Raw genomic sequence first — 21,355 nt, forward strand, 5'->3', positions numbered from 1 at the left:
TTTACCTTTCTTTTTTTAAGTAGCTCTCTTTGACAATGTAATCGTAGCAGCAGCAAATTTTCTTTGAATGCTTGCTCTGCATCAGATTAAGACCTATGTGAGGATACTGAGGGCATAGGGAATGTTAATTTGATCAATGTCACTTGGTACATGGAAGAGCCAGTACAGTGGGGCCTGACTTACGAGTTTAATCGGTTCCGTGACGGAGCTCATAACTCAATTTACTCGTATGTCAAATCATAAAGTGAACGAGGGAGACACTTGATGCTGGGCTGATTTTGTGGCGTTGACTGTGACGTTCGCTGCGCCAACTAGCGGTAGGGTATCTGAAGCTGGCTCGTAACCCGAATTTTAGCTCGCAACTCAAAGCAAAAAATTGGCTGAGAGACGGATCGTATCTCGAAAAACTCGTTAGTCCGGGACACTCTTAAGTCAAGCCCCCACTGTTTTTGTAAATCGTCTGTCAGACGCCCGAGCAGACCGCCTCGAGTCAAGGTAGTCCCACCGCAGGTCCGGCCCAGCTCGAATGGCAGCGCCAAACAGCGCTCCGCATTCTGATTGGCCCGCTCCGTTTTTCAAAATCAGGACCTCGGAGGGTGGCCAGATGCTGCCTGTCTAGCGAGGTGCGGGCGAAGGGGAGACTACGGAGGGTGTGCGGAAACAAATTTTTTAAAGCATGAAAAGAAATCTGAATTTCACTAGCTCCTTCATAGCCATATTTTAGAGGAAAATACTTTATAAAGACTACTTTAATACATTTGGCCTGCTCCTGCGACAATATATTTGGGGAAATGTAATAGACACCTTATCGTTTTTTTTAGCTTGGCTAAAGCCGAAGGCCCCCCTACGGAGAAACCGCTTCTACGGAACCCGAATTGGGACAAGTGCAGTCAGGATTCACAAACGCCGAGTTTAGTAACTAACCTAGCGGCGTTTGGTGGGAATTTCGGCTACGGAAACTGGCCCAATTGAGAGGACTGGTGGTGACGCTCAAATCTTAGCGCATAGGTAGTTAAATATAGTGAAGAAAGCCTGTCATGAGAGAATAGAGTGCAGGAGGGATGCGAGATCCGCGGGAGGCGGCAGCCGCAGAAGCTGCGTTGGGTGGGATTGGACCCGGGACTGGGGAGGAACCCGGCCCCAGCACCACGCACCGCTGAAAGCTCGGTTGTCCTGTTGACCAACAGGACTGCACATATCCTTGTCCCTTCCCCCCCGCCGCCCCCTCACCGCTTTCCATTCTGAGACATCGGCAGCGATCCCATCGGGGTGTTCTCCATATTCTGAGATGTAATTATTTCAGTTCCTTTGAAGCCATCTATTTGTACGCCTTGGCTTTCCTCCTCTAGGTCTGAGTCCCTTGAGACGGCTGGAGCCAGGTTCATGTTTACTTCCCACAAAATGTAGCCCAGAACTTTGAATTAAGTTCTCATTGATGCCTTTTGAATGAATAAATGAATGAATGAATGAATGAAGGAAGGAAGGATTCCAATTAACAAGAGCTTTCAGCTACCCCTCTTATACAGTTAGATAAACAAACAAACACACAAAACACCTAGAGAATGAAAATTAAAAGGCTCTAGATATGGGAAGAGAGCACGCAGGGAAACCTGTATGCCAACATGGCTATGTGCACAGACTCCAGATCCCTAGGTCGGTGCAGCGTTAAAAAGCAGAAACCTCATCCAATAAACGTGGGGATTTAAACCAGTTCCTTTGTCTCAGGTCCTCTAGGGGCCTTTCATACACCATTATGCATTAGAACTTCGCAATAAAAGGAGGGAATTAGGCTGCACGTCCTAGTGCTTGATGGCTGAATTATTTCCTGTCTCGTTATTTCAGAGCACTTGGTTGGTGTTTGAGGAATAAGCTTTGGTGCTCGCTGCACCATGTTCACCTAAACCAGTGGTTCTCAACCTTCCTAATGCCGCAAACCTTTAATACAGTTCCTCATGTTGTGGCGACCCCCAACCATAAAATTATTTTCGTTGCTACTTCATAACTGTAATTTTGCTACTGTTATGAATCATAATGTAAATATCTGATATGCAGGATGTATTTTCATTGTTACAAATTGAACATAATTAAAGCATAGTGATTAATCACAAAAACAATATGTAATTATATATGTGTTTTCCGATGGTCTCAGGTGACCCCTGTGAAAGGGTCCTTCGACCCCCAACGGGGTCGCGACCCACAGGTTGAGAACCGCTGACCTAAACCATTGAGAACACCGTTCGGGACTGCTCTTCTCACGCTTATTGGGCTTTCCCATCTCTGCACTCACACTGTCTCCAAGGTTTAGCCAAACATTTCTGTGGCCCCTCTGATCTAAGAAATCTGGACACAGTTGTAGATTATATATTTATATGTGTGTTTTCATTAAAAGAAGGAGAAAATACAGTGGGTATGAGGAAAGTAATAGTTTGAAATCATCAAGGGCCTTTCAAGGATGGACAGTCCATCAGTCTGAAACATCACTGGCAATTCTTGCTTGATCCTTGAAGTAAGCAGACAAGGATAGAGAGGTTTATGCCACTCTCCAGAATAAGGCAGGGGTAGTGTGTTGTTTGGGTTCTCCAAGAAGTAGACACCCAGACAAGATCAGATGTGCAAGAGATTTATTGGGGGGAGTGCTTGCTGGTACTTTCTTTTGCCACTCACAGAGAAAATTTACAAAAATGGGAAAGAAATGATCTCAGAACTCACACAACAAAGTTTTTTTTTTTTTTTTTGTAATTTAGAAGGGAAGGGAAGGGAGAACCTCAATTACAGCAGTTCTAAGAAATTTTGGCCAGGCTGATGGGGAGAGCCTCACTTAATGTCACATGTTGGAAGAGTCTTGTATCCCACAGGAATGGACCAACACTAGTACCCTTCAGTCATTGGCCGGGAGCAGCCCATGAAGCAAATGCCTTGGTGGGTCCAGCGGGCCAGCATCTGGGACCCTCAGTCAGCTATTCTCCTTACAGCAGGAAATCTGAGTGGTAAATTTTTATGGACACTAGGAGGAATGACGTCAGATGACCGTGGTTTGAATTCCAGCTCTACTACTTAATTACGGGAAAGTTATCTAACTTAATGCCTCCTCTGTAAAATGGAAATTTTTAAAGTATCCACCTCAAAGAGTTGTTATGAGAATAACATAACTCGTGTGAAATTCTGAGCATTTTGCCAAGAACATTGAAGATTTCAAGATGTTAACTATTCTTATTATTACGGGTACTTGTAACTGGTACCAGTCAAAAGTCTCAGCCCTCAGGGAATTCTGACAGCTGGATAAAACGCTGAAAAGTGGAAGAAAGTCTTTACCGGTGTGCTGTACTGTGTGTGTAGAACTCTGTTCTAGGATCTTTCTAATGTGATCCTTTCTCTCTGCTTCTTAGAACTAAGTTATTCTCTCCTGAATTTCACTTACAAACACTAATATAAGGGAAAAGGACAGCATCCCCATTTCCTTGCTAGGGTGACATGGCTAGTATGGGGACCCTCACCCCATCTTTGCAAGTTTCCCTTGAAGAGTTTAGTGTGTTTATTTGTTCCGTGTGCCTTCTGCAGACATCAATGGTGCTGTAAACAAAGGAGAGTTCCAGGCTCAGTTGAGAAAATTACGGAATATTGAAAAGGTCATGGGAGTAAAGTATTATCACTATAATCCGCAGAATACATGAAGCACCAGTGCCTTGACTTCTGATGAGAATTTACAGGGGATGAGAAAAATAAACTCCATCAGTGCATTTTTATGGCCAAAATTAAAAGAGGGGTAGATCCACTTAACCCCTGCCAGTAATCTTAAATTCATTGAATTACCTTCTGTGTTCATGGAATTCTGTGTCTATGGAACTCGATGTAATGGGGAGCTGTTATTGTGGTGGAACCTTTCCTGGAGACAAAAGGAGAGAGAATAGGTGCGTGATAATAGACCCAGCTGGTGAGACATCTTCACACATATGGGACCAGGTTAATAGATAACTGAGAGTTAATGGTTTCTCAAGGATGTTGGGCACCTGACCTCCTGGGTCTATGATGTCGACTGGCTCAAATGCATGACCTGTCTTTGTCCTTCCATGGGCCTTGCAGCAGGGACAGCTCTACACTGATTCTATTCCTCTGCACCACACCAAGCAGAAGGGGTTTTTCATTAACGATAGTGGCTTTGCAGCACATGAAAAGCGTTATCAGAGAGAAACGTGAAGCCAAGTGGATATCTCACATCCAGACGAGGGTCCTTGATACCTACAGGAATTCTGAGTGAAGCAGCTATGGGGCCTGGTTTAGCACTATTTCTAGGAAATACTCCCTATGAAAATTTACCTGGGGAAGAACTTACCCACCTGTACAATCTCACAGCTAAAATTGCTACTGGTGTTACTGTCTAACCTTCTGCAGAAATTAAATTACTCTGCCATCTGAGCAGCTCCATCCAGGGAAGAGGCAGAGGGAACTAGTATTTATTGTATACAACATGCCCGGCATTAATCCCTACAGCATCCCTAGGAAGTGGTACTATCCCCATTTTACAGGTAAGAAAACTGAGGCTTAAAAAGGTTAAAAAAACTGTATATGGTCCTAAGCTGTTAGAATAGCAGGGCTGAGATTCCAATTTGGATTGGCCTGGCTGCAAAATTCATGCTCCCTCTAAATCACACGACGCTAATTCCAACACCATTCTTGTGGGGGACACCGGTGACCTTGAAAGCAGCCTTCATTCAAAAGCCACCACTTTTTTTATTTGACAGGTTAGACTGAAAACCTTTCTGTCTAATAATGTCTTTCTCACTAATCTCTAATTTTCTATTAAGGGCTGGTTGCTTTGGCTCTAGTTCTGATTTTCTTTTATTTATTTTTAAACATTTTTTATTGTTGATAGTATTATAGATATCTCCCAGTTCCCCCCACCCTTTTCCCGCCTCCTCCTAGCCCCTACCCACCCACACCCAGGTCTGATTTTCTGTTAAAATGTAAATTATCCTGAGTAATGAGACACTGTGAATAACTGTTTCAGGTACTTTATGTTCTTAAGGGAGACCTTGATAGCATTAGACATGGGTCACTTGGGGAGCAGAATGGTTTATAGAGAAAATGGCAAAAAAAGGCAACAGTGGAAGGGGCCAAGTTAGTGAGTGTATTTCAGAATTTAAATGAGGCTGAACACAGTGATCCCTTTTGCTTGTTTTAAGGAAAAATAAGTTTTATGTTTTGGAATGTGCACACCTATACCATGATATTGCTGTGAGAAATAAATGAGACATACATACTTGAGAATGCTTTGTGATGTAAATAGATGAATACAAACAAAATGTGGTACAGTACTATTTCATTTTGTAAATGAGTTCAGTTTTTAAGGCCAAATACACTCTTTCTATTCCTTGTGGCTCCATTCTTCTGACCATGCATAAGATATAAGTCAGGCAAAAAAAATAGCTGGACACTAGGAACAAATTATATAGACCAAGGAATTGTTGTAGAAAATAATGTTTAGTATTTCAGACTGAAAAAATTACATTTGAGAAAAAGATTGAATACATTTTTTATGATTTTCAACATGTTTTTCTCATATGGTTTTAAAAACACCATTGATGTTCTGTCAATTTGACTTCTAAAGAGAGAGTGAGTTATCATAGAAATTACCAGCAGAGGGGAGTAGAAGAACACAAAACATCTTCTAGTTTAGGATAAATTTTGTGAATAAACAGAACAGCAAAGTCCTTAAATCCATGCTTTATTATTATTATTATTAATATTAGCCAGTGGATCCATGTGAGCACTTAAAATTTTATGAACAGCTCAATCTGTCACTGAGGCAAACAAAAAAATCTTTAGGCCACAAAGGCATTGACTTTTGATCAGAAGTTACAGAAGAAGATGCCAACTCAGTGCATTTTTACAACCAGGTTTGCCAAGTGTGAAGTTTTATTTTCCAAATTTCTGGAAATGACAGTGAAATCAATTTTACTATACTACAATCATTTTTTCTTAAATTTTCATGGCTATTTTTGAATATTCATTTAGAATTAAATTCCAGTGAAATGCATTTTTAAAAACATATGTTTAGTAACTTTAGAGAGAGATACCAAGAAATCGAATCGAACCATCAGTCGTTCAGTTTATGGAACCATGCTGCAACCAGTTGAGTCACATGGGCTGGGCAGATTGTGTGCTTTCTTAAGGGTGGTTATGCCTTCGAGGGGTATTACTTCTGGCATCTCAAAGGTGTGTTAGCCTCAATGCACAAGAACTATGGACAGGGCTTGCTTTTTACTAAAGAAGTATGCCTGGGACAGGTGTGGCTACCCACCATGACCTACAGACCCCCTTTTTGTTCACATTTAGATGAAGAGGTTACTTGGGGACATAATCCAATGCCAGCTTAAAATGTACATGCACACACACCTTTGAGAAGCCATTTATTTTACCTCGAGATGGATGCTAGTTAATGTGCCAAAACCTTTCTCTTGAGATCTTGAAGGAAGGTGACTTTACAGATTAGAATGTATGACTCCTTACCTAGAGGAAATATATCAAAGCAATTGTGGTCAACAACCTGAGATGTGTTGAGTAATTCCTGCAGTAGGCATTAAATACACAAAGATATTGAAGAAGCCATTGCTTTGAGAAAGAACAATCTAGTTGAGGAGGCAATTCAGAGTGTATTTTGCAACAAGATATCTCATAGGACAGAGAAGACCTATCAGCAACAGATGAGCATTCCAATATCTACCCAAAGTAGTATTCACTAAGTTTCTCCCTCACATTCATTCAATTCATAGTTTACATAGAGCGAAGTTAAAAGATACACTGAGGCATATTAAAACATTTTAAGAGTTTATATGAGTAAAATGGATTCCAATTGGGTAGTGCCAAAGCAGAAGTGATTAGGAACACTCCACTGACAGGAGCTGGGGAGACTTTTACGAGGGAAAAAAGGCAGAAGCAAAGCAAGGAAATTATTGATTAGCCACAGTTGAAAGACTAGTTGGCCATTTGTGATTAGTTGTCCTTAGATTTTGATTTATAATCTTGAGGCATTTACAAGGTTACATTTTGGTTGACTTACTTAGGCTGCCACGGCATTAGAACCACCTCAGTCTAATGGCGTCCATGCTTAATTAAATTAACAGAGGAAACCAGAGGTGTGTGCTCTTATGGGAAAGTTCTTTTTAAAAAATATATATTTTATTGATTTTTTACAGAGAGGAAGGGAGAGGGATAGAGAGTTAGAAACATCAATGAGAGAGAAACATGGATCGGCTGCCTCCTGCACACTCCCTACTGGGGATGTGCCTGCACCCAAAGTACATGCCCTTGACCAGAATCGAACCTGGGACCCTTGAGTCTGAAGACTGACGCTCTATCCACTGAGCCAAACCGGTTAGGGCTATGGGAAAGTTCTAATCTGGTAAGTGAGAGAAGGAAAATGTCAGCTTTAGATTTCATTGCATGAAAATTCACTCATCAATTTCATCTTCATTGGCTTTTTATACAGAATCCAGGAGTAGTACTATCCTCTTTGATTTAATGAATAGACTGTATACACTGCTACTTACTTGGCTTAGCAACTTTGAAGGCCTTCTATTCATATTGATATTTTCCAGTCCCAGAACTTTAAGTCTTGATAGAAGGACTTGATATCTTATCTATTGACCCAGCAGGGTTGTAGAGTGAGTCATCAGTTGATAAGATAGGATGGATTTATTACTGGCCTTAGTAAGAGCCTTAGAGTTCAACATACCAGGCAATCAAGGAATTTTGGGAGTATTGGAGAAGGCCTGATGAGAGCTTCAAAGATAAGGTAAAAATAAGAGCACTAAAAGGGGAGTAACAAAGCAATTTGATAAAGTTAATTTGTATTGTGGAACCCACAAAATGGAAGCCACTCTAAGGGCATGACCCACATCACAAATCTAAACCCAAGTCAGCCTGCACTTTTGGAAAACACCTGTCAATCACAATCCTACAACTTGGCTTTAGCTGCTTACCTTACCCTAGAAAACAGGACCTGCTAGCCTGATAAGGAAATCCCCAGCCTCCTGGTCAGTCACGCCCTATTTTCACAGTTGCCTCTTCTAATGCTCTCTAAAACTCCTTCTTGCCTCAAATCCATCAGGAAGAGGGCTCCATTGCTTGTGAGGCACTGCACTCCTCCAGTCCATGGTGTGGACAAAAGGGGCCATATGCTAGCCTGACTAGTTCAGGGAAGGCCTGCATGGTGGTTGTACAGACTCGGAAACCTAGAATGGCCACAAAAGATGGTCTGAAAATTAAATAATTTAACTACAGATAGGTTATGGTGGGTAGTCATGTCCTAGGCCAGTATTTTCCCTGACAAAGATCAACTTAGATCTTTACTGAGCCCATTTGTCTTTTTGCCTCTTCCCCTTCCACCAGACCATTTGTTAAGATATGCCCAGTACGGGCCTCTACCAACGGTGGAATAGAAATGCAGTACATTCCCTCACTGTTATTGTTATCAAGTTGATTGTCAATGAAAGGGCGAGGGCTAGGCCCTCCACCTTCCCCCAGGGTAAGGGCCATCTTGCCCCAGGGTAAGGGCTACGTCCTCCATCTTACCTTGGCCACGTGTTTTGGCAAGGAGCTTCTTCCCGGAAGTTAAGACTCTGCTAGCCACACCCAGGAACAAGACATCAACTTGCGCCTGGCCAATCGGCAAAGCACAGTCCTTTCTCCTCCCCTTACTCCAACTCCCCCTATATAACCGGTCTCGAGGCGGGGTTCGCTCTCTTGGCCACTTGGCTAGCCGATGTGTCGGTGAGTCTGGTGGATGGGAGCTCAAGCTAGCTTGAAATACAGATTCTTATGCTTTTACATCGGACTGCTGGCTCCCTGTTGGTTTCTTGGGAATCTTGAAATCTGGGCATAACATTTGGGGGCTCGCCCGGGGTTCCCAGGACCATGTAGGGATCCTCAATCCGTAGAATCTGCATAGCCGCGGCAAGTGTCTGTGTGTTGTGTATTCTGTCCTGTGTGAGCTCACTTCTGGAATCGGTGCCTGAGGGGTCTAGGGCGGACGCGCCCGTGAACGACCACAGGCCGGGGAGAGTTAGAAGACGTTCTGCTCCCCACGCTGAAGCATTATTTCAATTCGCTGAGGTTTTGCTTCCCGGCATATGTCAACAGTTTGGCTCAAATAAACTCACAAAAATTCTTTACAGGTTTCAATGGTTTTTCACATCAACAATGGATTGCTTTCTCTTGAATAAAGGACATCAAATTCATCTCTAAATTGCTTTAGTCTTGTCATTTGGCATGTTAAATACTAGAGAGTACCTGGTCAGTTTAAAGAATGGGAGTTTAAGTAGTAAAGTTCACTGAGTCAGAAAACATAGGAAAAGGAAAGGAGACTGTCCTGAATCTGAACCACACGCCAGGGAGTAATTTAGGTTTCTCTCTCCCTAAATTAATAAATGTAGATGTACTGAGTAGCTAAGGAAATAACTGTTTCACAGGTTTGGAGATAAATGAGATCTGGTATGCAAGATTCCCAGACTACAGTGGTACCCAAGCAATATTAGCTCTATTTTCATTCCCCCAGTCACTATAATCCATCTTAGAAATACTATTCTAAAAAAATTTAAAAAGGCCTGCCCAGGTGGCTCAGTGACCTATGAACCAGGAGGTCATGGTTTGATTCCTGGTCAGGGCACATACCCGGGGTTATGGGTTTGATTCCCAGTGTAGGGTGTGCAGGAGGCAGCCAATCAATGTTTCTCTCTTATCATTGTTGTTTCTATCTCTCTCATCCTCTCCCTTCCTCTCTGAAGTCAATAAAAATATTTAAGAAAATAAATAAATAAATGGCTAAGAGGCTAAGAGAGGAGTAGAAATTTAGGCCACAGGACTTTTATTTCTCTGAAATCAATAAAAATATATTTTAAAAATATATTAAAAGGCAGCTGGTAAGCAATAAATGTTATAAATCTCAAGTGTTACACAAAACACATTATCATCAAGAACTTTAATAGTAAATGTCAGCATAAATATTGTATTTCTCTATTACCTTCAAATACCCTTTGTTCATGAAAACAGTCCCTTGAAACTCATAAAAATGTTCATACTTAAGTCCTATTTATAACTCTCTATGGCAAACCTTTTCTATTTTTCTCTAGCAACAAACATGATGCAACTGTATAATGGATAGAAGTGTTTTTAAATGCAACCACTTTAACAACTCTTAAGAATTTCCCTAGTTTCTGTTCTGGAATGGACATAGGTACTATTTTTGCATCATGGACTAAATGACATAACAAATTATAGTGTTAAGGAAACAAATATCCTTTGTGTTTTATGGCAAATTTTCCCTTTCATAAAGACTGCCAAATTTATGACGGAAGGTGAGAGAGCAAAATGAAGTATGGAGTTACATTTGCACTTAAAAGTAACGCCCTAACCGATTTGGCTCAGTGGATAGAGCATCAGACTGTAGACCGAAAGGTCCCAGGTTCGATTCCAGTCAAGGGCATGTACCTTGGTTGCGGGCACATCTCCAGTAGGGGGTGTGCCAGAGGCAGCTGATTGATGTTTCTCTCTCATCGATGTTTCTAACTCTCTATCCCTCTCCCTTCCTCTCTGTAAAAAATCAATAAAGTATATAATATATGCAGCCCCCATTATTCTATACTCTTTACATAAAAAAAAGTAAGGTTATTTCTGGTGTCAGGCCATTTTGGTCGATAATGTTAGTGACACGGTTGCCTAGCAACACTGTCATCAATGAACCTAGGATTCCTCTTTGGCTGGAAAATCCTAAGGAGCAATACCTAGGAGAATCCTGCTATTGTTTTTGGATCATTTAAACTTGGTTTTTACAAAAGATTTAATTGTAGTTTGGCTAAAAGATGCCAGGCTGGCGTGACTTAGTGGTTGAATGTTGACCTATGAACCAGGAAGTCACGGTTTCCTTTCCTGGTCAGGGCACAGGGTAGGGTTGTGGGCTTGATCCCAGTGTGGGGCATGCAGGAGGCAGCTGATCAATGATTCTATCTCATCATTGATGTTTCTATCTCCCTCTCCCTTTCCCTTCCTCTCTGAATTCAATAAAAATATTTAAGAAAACAAATAAATAAATAAATAAATAAATAAATAAATGGCTAAGAGAGGAGTAGAAATTTAGGTCATAGGACTTTTATTTCTCCTATTATTTTAATAATGAATAAAGATTCTGATCCATATTCCTTCTTTGCTGAGACTTGCTGTAAAGTGCAAGAAGGAATGATTCCATGTACATAAGAGAGATGTGGGCCCTGGACCACCTGTTCTTACCTCCACCTGCCTGATGCTAATGTCTCCATCTGCACTTTTGAGCTGATCTAGCTTTTCACTTCAAGGTCATGTTTCATTAATTTTCCCCCATTTCCATGGTCTTCCATTTTCATTTTTTCCTTCTTCACTGGTTTCTTTCTCCCAGTATAAAAAGTTCTGGAGATCTGTTGCACAACAATGTGAAATTTATTTAACACTACTTAAGTACATACTTAAAAATGGCTAATATGGTAAATTTTATGTTATCGTTTTTGCCACAATAAAAAAATTAATAAGCCCTGGCCAGTTTGGCTCAGTGGATAGAGCATTGGCCTGTTTTGATTCTGGTCAAGGGCACTAAAAAAAAAAAAAAAATCAATAAGAGCACAATAGATAATGCATTTGAAATAGAATAGATGCTGTGGAGGGTAAGAGCTTGATAGGAAGACTAACCACTCATGACTTCTGATTTTATGGGTCCTATCAGCCTGAATGCCTTCATAGAATGTCTTTCATTGTGAAAATTCCATAATACAAATAATATAATATTTGAATATAATATCAAAATATGACAATGTGAATTAATAATCTATATATATAAAAGCCTAATATGCAAAGTGTCCCCTCGGGAGTTTGATCACTCACTATGACGTGTGCTAACCACCAGGAGGTGGCACGGAACAAAGGAAGGCCCCAGCTGGCAGCCAGAAGGCCCTGATCGGCCCTGATTACTGGCCAGGCCTAGGGACCCTACCTGTGCAGAATTTCATGCACCAGGCCTCTAGTATGAATTATAATATAATATGAATAACAAAAAAATTTCATTTCCCTTTTTGATAAAGTTGGTCTTTCACCATCTCTACCTGCTATGTTTCAAGTACACATAAAAATAGAATTCAATATGAACAGACCTAGGAATAGTCCTCTTGGAGCTTACAGTCCAAATACTATGACCCCAATGCACACAGTTATCGAGAAAACTTACAGAGAGTTGTCCAAAGGGCACGCATGAAAATATGCACACACATGTGTCTGAACACATACACATACACACACACACACACACACACCCCACTTGCTAAAGCTCATGAAGCATTCATGAGTCAGGTTTTTGAATAATTAAATAATGTTGAGAAAATCATTAAATAATTCCATAAAAGGCATCCATTGAGAAAAAATGTTTCTAAAGAAGAAAGTGAAGCTGGAACTTTAAAATGTCTGTACTGATCTTCATTGACTTAATAAAGTTGACATAAAATCTCCAAACAGCAATCACTCCTCAACCGACAAGCGGACCTCAGTTTGAGCTGATTCTCTGGTCTTTAACAATATGTTAAGCAGCAGGAAACATCTGAAACATTCCCATTAGGGTTTCAGAAATTTCCTTTTTCTGAACCTACACATTTTCATCTCTCCCATGGAAAACATAAACACCAGGGGTGAAATGGAATTCAGGATTCCTAAATGATCTCCTACTCTAAGAGAGCTCATTTCCCATCATTGAACCTCTGGGGTTACTACAATAAAAAAGCCTGTTCACCACTGAAATTGAGCAGTTGATTCAAACTGGTGAAACTGACAAGGAGAGGACCTGTGAAAATTGCCATGTGCCTGGGGTGCAATAGACAATCCCTGATGCTATACTACTTCCCTCTATATCTACAGCTGGGGGACTGAGCACAACCCCAGGCCAGCCTCCTCATCCCTTCCAAATCTGCAGCAAGTGCATCTCTGCCAGTTTGAGTCCTGCCATTTCTGAGTTGCCTGGGAGCTATAGGAAAACATCATTAACTCAATCTGTGTTAACCTGAAATGCTGAAAATAAAAATTGCATCTAGGAGGCTACTTCCCGAGATTCCAGTTATTTCATATAAAGATTTTATTTTTCCTTGAGCTACTGTTGTTTGCTGGCCATCTTCCTCATTACAGCTGCTCTTTTACTATTTCCGCTTTATTGAGCTGTAATTGACATATGACAGTGTGTAAGTTTAAGGTGTACAGCAAAATGATTTGATGCATATACTAAATGTATATATAGCAAAATGATTACCACACTAAGGTTAACACATCCATCACCTCACATAATTATAATTTTTTTGGTGGTGAGAATATTTAGTATCTACTCTCTTTATAGTTTCTCTTTTACATTTTTATTTGTATCTTACAGTTCTGCCTGTAAGTAAATTTACTTGGGAAAGGGGGAAATAAGTTCCTCCTCTTGCTGCAGAGGTGAGAAGTTGAGGGAAGCAGGTCCATTACACTGAGTTTCTTCCCTAGGCTCACATGTATTTATGCAGACGAACCAAGTACCAGTGAATTCCTTTTAAAAGCAGGCTTAATGGGAGAAATCACAAAAGCTGAAATCCTTTAGAAACCTTTTGAGGAAATATGCAGGAAGAGAGGTCAGATGTGAGATGCAACACCATGCACTTAGACTTGGGGACCGAGGAGGGATTTTAGGCTGATGGTGTGTGTGTTTGTGTGTGGTACAAAGGCCTACAATAATGCACTAAGTCTTGCTTTTGATTTGTTTGCTTGCTCATGTGTTTTTGGTATGAGCTTGTCATAGAGCAGCGGTTCTCAACCTGTGGGACGTGACCCCTTTGGCCGTCGAATGACCCTTTCACAGGGGTCACCTAAGACCATCTTGCATATCAGATATTTACATTATGATTCATAACAGTAGCAACATTACAGTTATGAAGTAGCAACGAAAATAATTTTATGGTTGGGTCACAACATGAAGAACTGTATTTAAAGGGCCAGAAGGTTGAGAACCACTGCCATAGAGCCACTGACACATGGCTCCTTTTCTCCTTCAGCACATCATCCTGGAAAACTGTTGTTTGGTGTTTGGATCCCAGCTGAGAGAGATTTCCTAGAGAGAGGCATGTTACCCAGCTTCCCTATAAAGATGACCAAATAGCTTGTCATATAAACCAGGACACATTTCAGAGTCACTAAAATGAATTAATACCCAGTAATTGATCTACAATAGGTGAAAACCAGAATGTACAGTCAATAGTTCAATGCTAGGCTCCTGGGTAATGGCAGTAAACCAGTCCAGTTTCTCAGAGGTTTGATGGGAGTGCTCTTTCCCTCCAAATACCCTGAAAGTATGGGGGGAACTTTGAGATCACTGGGCCATTTTATTTGTATTACACACTTTAATCTCATGAAATTCTCTTTTTTTGTTCAAATGCTTGTTAACAATTGTCTTTTATTATCTGTATTTATTTGCTAGGGCTGCCATAATGAATTACCACAGACTGCGTGGCTTAAACAGCAGAAATTAATTTTCTCACAGTTCTGGAGGCTCAATGTCCAAGATTACGTTATAGGTAGGGTAAGTCTTCTGAGGCCTCTCTCCTTGGTTTGTAGACGTCCACCTCTTCTCTGCATCCTCACTTGGTCAGTTCTCTGTGCATGTGCATCCCCAGTGTCTCTTTGTGTGACCTAATCTTCATTCTTATAAGGACTCCAGGCAGATTGCATTAGGGACCACCAAATGGCCTCATCTTAACTTAATCACCTCTTTAAAAGCCTGATCTCCAAGTACAGTCACATTCTTCCACACTGGGGGCTAGGGCTTCAATGTGTAAATTTTGGGGCGAACAATTCAGTTCATAATACTGTCGCTTCTCATTCTAGCTCTCTACCCTGTGAGGACACAGCAAGAAGACTGCCATTTATGAACCAAGAAAGGGCCTCATCAGACCTTGGATCTGCGGGTACCTTGATCCTGGACTTCCCAGCCTCCAGACTAAGAAATAAATGTTTGCTGTTTAAACCACCCAGCTTATGGTGTTTTTGTTAAAATAGCTTGAACAGACTAAGACAAGATTTGATCATTTTGCAAACCGAAAATATGTGGATTCACTGAGAAAATCTGGATGAGTTTGAACAGTGCTGTGCCAAGCATCCAATGGTGGTGATACCATTTGAACTGAGCCAGGTGCCGAGATATCATAAAATGTGAACTGGGAGACAAAACTCACCCCACAACCCTAAAGTCAAGTTTCTTGGATGTCAAGTGCCTACTGAAGTGAGAAAGTCTGTCTGTTTCATTAGAGCGAGGGAGCCCCATGGAAGCTCCCCAGGCTGGTGGTGCCTTGATGCTAGTCAGTGTATCAGCACTCATTAGCCTCCGGGGGTGGCAGCAGGGAAGCTCCCAGTGGCATTTCCTTCTCTCTACGAGAGAGAGAGTGTTAACACAGAAAAATGATCTACAGAGGCCAGAAATTTGAAAAGGATTGCAAAACATATTATTTAGCTTTCATTATTTGTAGCATTTATGAGCTGTAGATAATTTAATCTAGGGATACAACCATGAAGTCATCAGAGTGGAGGAACTTTGGTGGGTTTCAAATTCATCTTTCTAGCTTCAAGGACTGCCAAGTCAATACTGTTGAGGAGGGGGGAACACTGATGAGGAGTAATTTAGGCTTAAATGGCCAAATGTGATTGATTGGTGGGTCTGATGTGTGTTTTCCAACAACACCAAGCAGTTCCCCAATCCTCTGGAGACTGAGTGTCCTACAGTTTAACTCATTTCTGACACTCCCTGGAGATGGCATCAGATCCCACAGGTTAAAGGTTCAGTCCCACAAGACTGCCCCCACTTCAGATGCATTCGCAAGGCCAGGTTGTTACATGTGCTTCTGAATGACTGGCTATAAATTGGAGGTTCCCATGACTCTTCCTTGAGTTTGATTAATTTGCTAGACCACCTCATGGAACTCAGAGAAACATTTACTTATGTTTACCAGTTTATTGTAAAGGATAGCATAAAAGGTACAGATGAACAGTCAGATGAAAAGGTACATAGGATGGGGTCTGGAAGAACCCCAAGTGTAGGAGCTTCTGTAAATGGTGTCCTACCTTACCAGCATGTGGTACGTCCACCACCATGCAAGCTCAACAACTCCTGTTCAAGAATTTTTATAAAGCTTAAACTGTAGCCACCCCCCATCCCTCCCCAGAGGTATGTGGATGTGGCTAGAAGTTCCAGCCCTCTAATTACTTAGTCTTTAAAAATAAATAAATAAATAAATAAATAAATAAATCTTTTAATTGATTTCAGAGAGGAAAGGAGAGGGAGAGAGAGGTAGAAACATCAATGATGAGAGAGAATCATTGATTGACTGCCTCCTGCATGCCCCACATTAGGGATCGAGCCTGCAACCTGGGCATGTGTCCTGACCAGGAATCAAACTGTGACCTCCTGGTTCATAGGTCAATGCTCAATCACTGAGCCATGCTGGCTGGGCAATCACTTGGTCTTTCTTGTGACCAGCCTCATCCTGAGGAACTAAGAGGCCCCACTCTAAGTCCCCTCATTAGCATAAACTCAGGTGGGCTCAAAAGGGGCTCCTTATGAATGACATAAATACATTTCTATCATTCAAGAAATTTCAAAGGAGCTTTGTGCCAGGAACCACTGAAAAAAGACCAAGTATACTTCTTATTATATACCACAGGGGGAAAAGAAGGGAACAGTTTATTATTATTATTATTATTATTATTATTATTATTATTTAATTGTGTTTTAAGACAAAATAAAACACAAAAACCTTTATTCAAATAGGATTGCAGAGTCATTTGAAATTTGTGTCAAGGGCTGAAAAGAATGTTCAAAATAAACACTTGGTTGGAGAGGTGGATAGGAATGATACAGAAATAAGGTATGCAGAAAGGGGATGATCTAGAAATCTCATTTTAAGCTGAAAAGGAGCAGATTCAGCCAGCAAGCTAGAATCAGGCCCTAACAAGTGTCTGCCAAACTAGAATCAAACAGACAAAGAAAATGAGCCAAAGTGTGAATCCAGTGAGTCTGAACAAATTGGCTAAGGTGGTATCTGAGGATCCGGGGAACCCACGGAGGTGGGCAGAGAGCAATTTCCCAAACCTCAGCACAAAAGGGCAAGTTCCGAACTGCCAGATTCATAGTTGTCTGAGTGCTGATCAAGCTAGCTGCCTTTTCCTCAAGTCCCATAGTTTGCCCAGTCTGGCAGACAATGCATTTGTGACTTGGCCTAAATCCACTCCTCCAGCCTCATCTCCCAGCGTGCCCTCTCTGCTTTTAGCAGGATTTAACTTCTGTTTCCTCAATGCCTCTCTACTGCTGAAGTGCTGTTTATTCTCGCTTAAGGTCCTCACCCTTCTTATCCACCTGCAGCGCTCCTCCCTCGAGAGTTACTTTCTGAGTGAAGCCTTCACACCTACTGTGCACACCACAAAGTAAGGATCCTTTCCTCAGCACCAGCAATGCAGGTTTACATGCCTCTGCTGTTATATAGATCATACAGTTTTAAACAGTAATTTCCTTATAATTTTAATAAGAAGTTGTACAACATTAGAACACTTAAAATGGTGTGAATTCCAAAGAGGTTTACATCCACTGCTTAATCCAACCCTCACCCCCACCTTCACTCATTGACCCTCGCACTGTAATAGCTTTAGGACCCAAAGCCAATGTTAGTTCAAAATTGGTTATAGGCGGGCAGAAGGAAGTCACAGCTTATGGATAACTTCTGATTTAATCAGAAAGATTTGCTTTCCCTTCCCTTGGTTCAAGTAAAGAGAGAAAGCTCTCTGATATACATAAGAAAATCAACAAGAAATGCCATGATTTCTTTTTTCCTATTAGAGACGAAGTGCTTGCCTCTGATAGACTTCTCTTCACCTTAGTTCTTTACTCCTGAAGCTTTGCTATTTCCGATAAGACACCAAGTATCTCCTTAGCAACTATCTCAAATACAATCAGATTTTTCTCTTTTCTAATGAAGGCTACTTTGCTTCTTTCTTTAAAAAAGAAGCATTTCTTTTATAGTTACCAACCCAAGCCTAATAGAACATGATTTTAAAAGCAAGCAAAAGTAAAATGTAGCTTTATAACACAAGGCCCTCCAAGTGGAGGTCTGATTATACCACATAGGGTATGACTAGCCTATGGATGAAGTCACCTATGAAATGGCCAGACAGCAGACTATGAGAAGGAGTAGAAACCGGAGAAAAATAAGAAGTCTCTGTAATTGGTCCTGAAATTATCTGGAAATCTAAGCCTTATCATACCTGAGGAATTTTAGTGTTTCTACTGGAAGGAACATGAAGATATCACATCCTCTTATTCTGTTTGGGGTCGCCCTGAATGCAAGCCCTTACTAAGGACTGATGTTACACCTTAAAGGGTAGAACAAGGTTTTATACTGTGGTATTGAAGAAGGGCTGGGTGTTCCATCTTCCAATTCATTACCACACATTATCTATGGTGCTTGGGTAATTGAGCAAATAATGCCCTTGATAACCATTCTCTCTCTTTAACTCCAAGGCAAGGTCATTAATTAAGGCCAGAAGGGGATTGTTTAATGGCTGTTAATGAACCACAATTGAAGGAATTACTTTGGAGAGCATTCTTAGAGCCTGTAAAAGTGCATGAACAAGAGTAGCTTGGGTATCTAATGTTCCTTGTCCTTCCTGTCACCGTTCAGTCATGGATGGGCACATTCAATGTGAAACAACTGGGGAATTGCCATGCCATAGCCCTGTCTGATTATGCTTCTATAACTTTAAGTGGCTATTTATTTTCAACGCCATAATTTCTAGAGAAGCTTTTCTAGGACACACACTTAACTTGCAGGTCACATCACAATATAATGATCCAGACAATTAACTGATTGCCCAGCATTTATTCAGTGCTGTCTGAGGTAGTCTGAGCATCACACACACATACTGAAAAAGGATGAGTGGTACTCTCTGCCCTAAAGGAGGCATCACCTCAATGGAACCACATAATGGGAAGAAGAAACAAGTGGAGACCAGTGTGACCTGTTGCTATATAATTAAGGGCTAAAGAAATTTCGAGAATGAGTCAGCTATGTGAACAAAGCAGGTTTCAAAGGAGAGGTGGGACCTAAGCTGGGCCCATAGAGAATCAGAACAGGCAGAGAGGAGCAGGAGCAGCATGGATAACAGCAGGGGGAGTATGGCCTGTAAGAGAACAGCGAGCATCCTGCCTCCCTAGAAAAGAACTTCATGCCAAAGTCTACAGATGATCCTTCTTTCTTCTTCCTTTCACCCTCTCCTCCTTCTTTTGAAGTTTAAAGAGGCAATTTGAGATGACCAAGTTCCACTACATACACCCTCCAGCACACACACACACACACTCACACCCCAGGAGATAGGCTGAGTGGCTCACACAGACAGGTCTGACCTGGTGACAGAGCACAGAACTAATGTCAGACAAGAAATTAAATGGCATAACTGTAAGTCTGGGGTGCAAAGCCTTTCTTATGGGGCACGATGTTAGCTCAATAGTGTGAAGATAGATTATAAAAGGTCTGAATTTCAGACAGCGGAGTTCAGGCAGATGATGCAACAGAGAAGGAGCTCCTGCAGGGAAGTACATCCTGAAGAAGTGTTGGGAGTAACTATCTACTAATGTCTACAACTTTTATTAACAGACTAGAGGCCCAGTGCATGAAAATTCATGTACTGGAGGGGGGTATCCCTCAGCCTGGCCTGCCCCTCTCACAGTCCGGGAGCCCTCAGGGGCAGGAGGTGACCCAGTGATCAGGGGAAGGCGATGCCCCATCACACCTCTGTTGTGGTCCTGGGTGGCTGGGCAGCTGCTATCCAAGTCTTGTCTGTGCCTCAGGCCAGCCCTGGGTGGCTGTGGGGCTGAGGGGACTGGGGGACTCTGGAGGCAGGCACACGCCTGCTGCCCTGGCGGGGCCGAGGGAACTGGGAGCCGCCATCTTGTGGCTGTGGGCACTGCCATCTTTGAGGGCGTGGCAGTCAATTAGCATATTCCCTCCTTATTGGCTGTGTGCGCTGCCATCTTTGAGGGTGGGGCAGTCAATTAGAATATTCCCTTCTTATTGGCTGTGTGCACTGCCATCTTTGAGGGTGGGGAAGTCAATTAGCATATTCCCTCCTTATTGGCTGTGTGCGCAGCCATCATTGCGATGGTGCAAGGGTCAATTAGCACATTCCCTCTTTATTAGATAGGATGACTCAGTGTCAGGCTCTGCTAAGGAGCTCACATATATATTTTCACCTAAGGCTCACAACAACTCTCTATTTGCTAATAAAGTTCATTCCCATTTACAGATGAAGAGACAGGTGTAGAAAAATTAGTTACCTTGCCTAAGGCAAGTAAAAGTGAGAGCAGAAATTCTAAAACCCAGCTTCCTAAGGATCATGCTTTATTGCTTCTCATATAAATCTAGCTTGTTGTCTTTGTACCTTTTTGCTCAGGAACCCCTAAAACAATGGTTCCAAACTGGGGGTGATTTTGCCCCTCAGGAACATATGGCAATATTGGGAGACACTTTTGGTTGGCACAACTCGGGTAGGGAGGGATGCTACTGGCATTAGTGGGAAGAGGCCAGGAATGCTGCTAATAAGCATCCTTCCATACATAGGGCAGCCTCTAAGCAAAGATGTATCCAGCCCCAAATGCCAATGGTGCCAACGCTGAGAAGCCTGGCCCTAAAAGAATTCAGAAAAAGGTGACTCCTTCACACATATTTAAGTTGACATGTAAATGTTGCATTATAAGTTTAAACAGTGGCAAATGATGTACTGTCTGGTATATCAGTAATACCAACATTTAAAAATACATACATTTAAAAATAAAACAGTCATAGCACTCTTTTAAATGTACCCAATGATATTTATACACCCTATCAAATTGATATCTAACATCATTCTTTTAAAGGATACACAAATTAGCCAGAACCGGTTTGGCTCAGTGGATAGAGCGTCGGCCTGCGGACTCAAGGGTCCCGGGTTCGATTCCGGTCAGGGGCATGTACCTTGGTTGCGGGCACGTCCCCAGTGGGGGGCGTGCAGGAGGCAGCTGATCGATGTTTCTCTCTCATCGATGTTTCTAACTCTCTATCCCTCTCCTTCCTCTCTGTAAAAAAATCAATAAAATATATTAAAAAAAAAAAAAAAAGGATACACAAATTATATTTCCATTCCCATGGACTATTATATGGACTACTAGAGGCCCGGTGCACAAAATTTGTGCACTCGGGGGGGGGGGGGAAGGGGGTCCCCAGCCGCTGTGCCCTCTCGCAGTCTGGACCCT

The sequence above is a fragment of the Myotis lucifugus genome, unplaced genomic scaffold (assembly GCF_000147115.1).
Source record: "Myotis lucifugus unplaced genomic scaffold, Myoluc2.0 scaffold_38, whole genome shotgun sequence".
Taxonomy (NCBI): Eukaryota; Metazoa; Chordata; class Mammalia; order Chiroptera; family Vespertilionidae; genus Myotis; species Myotis lucifugus.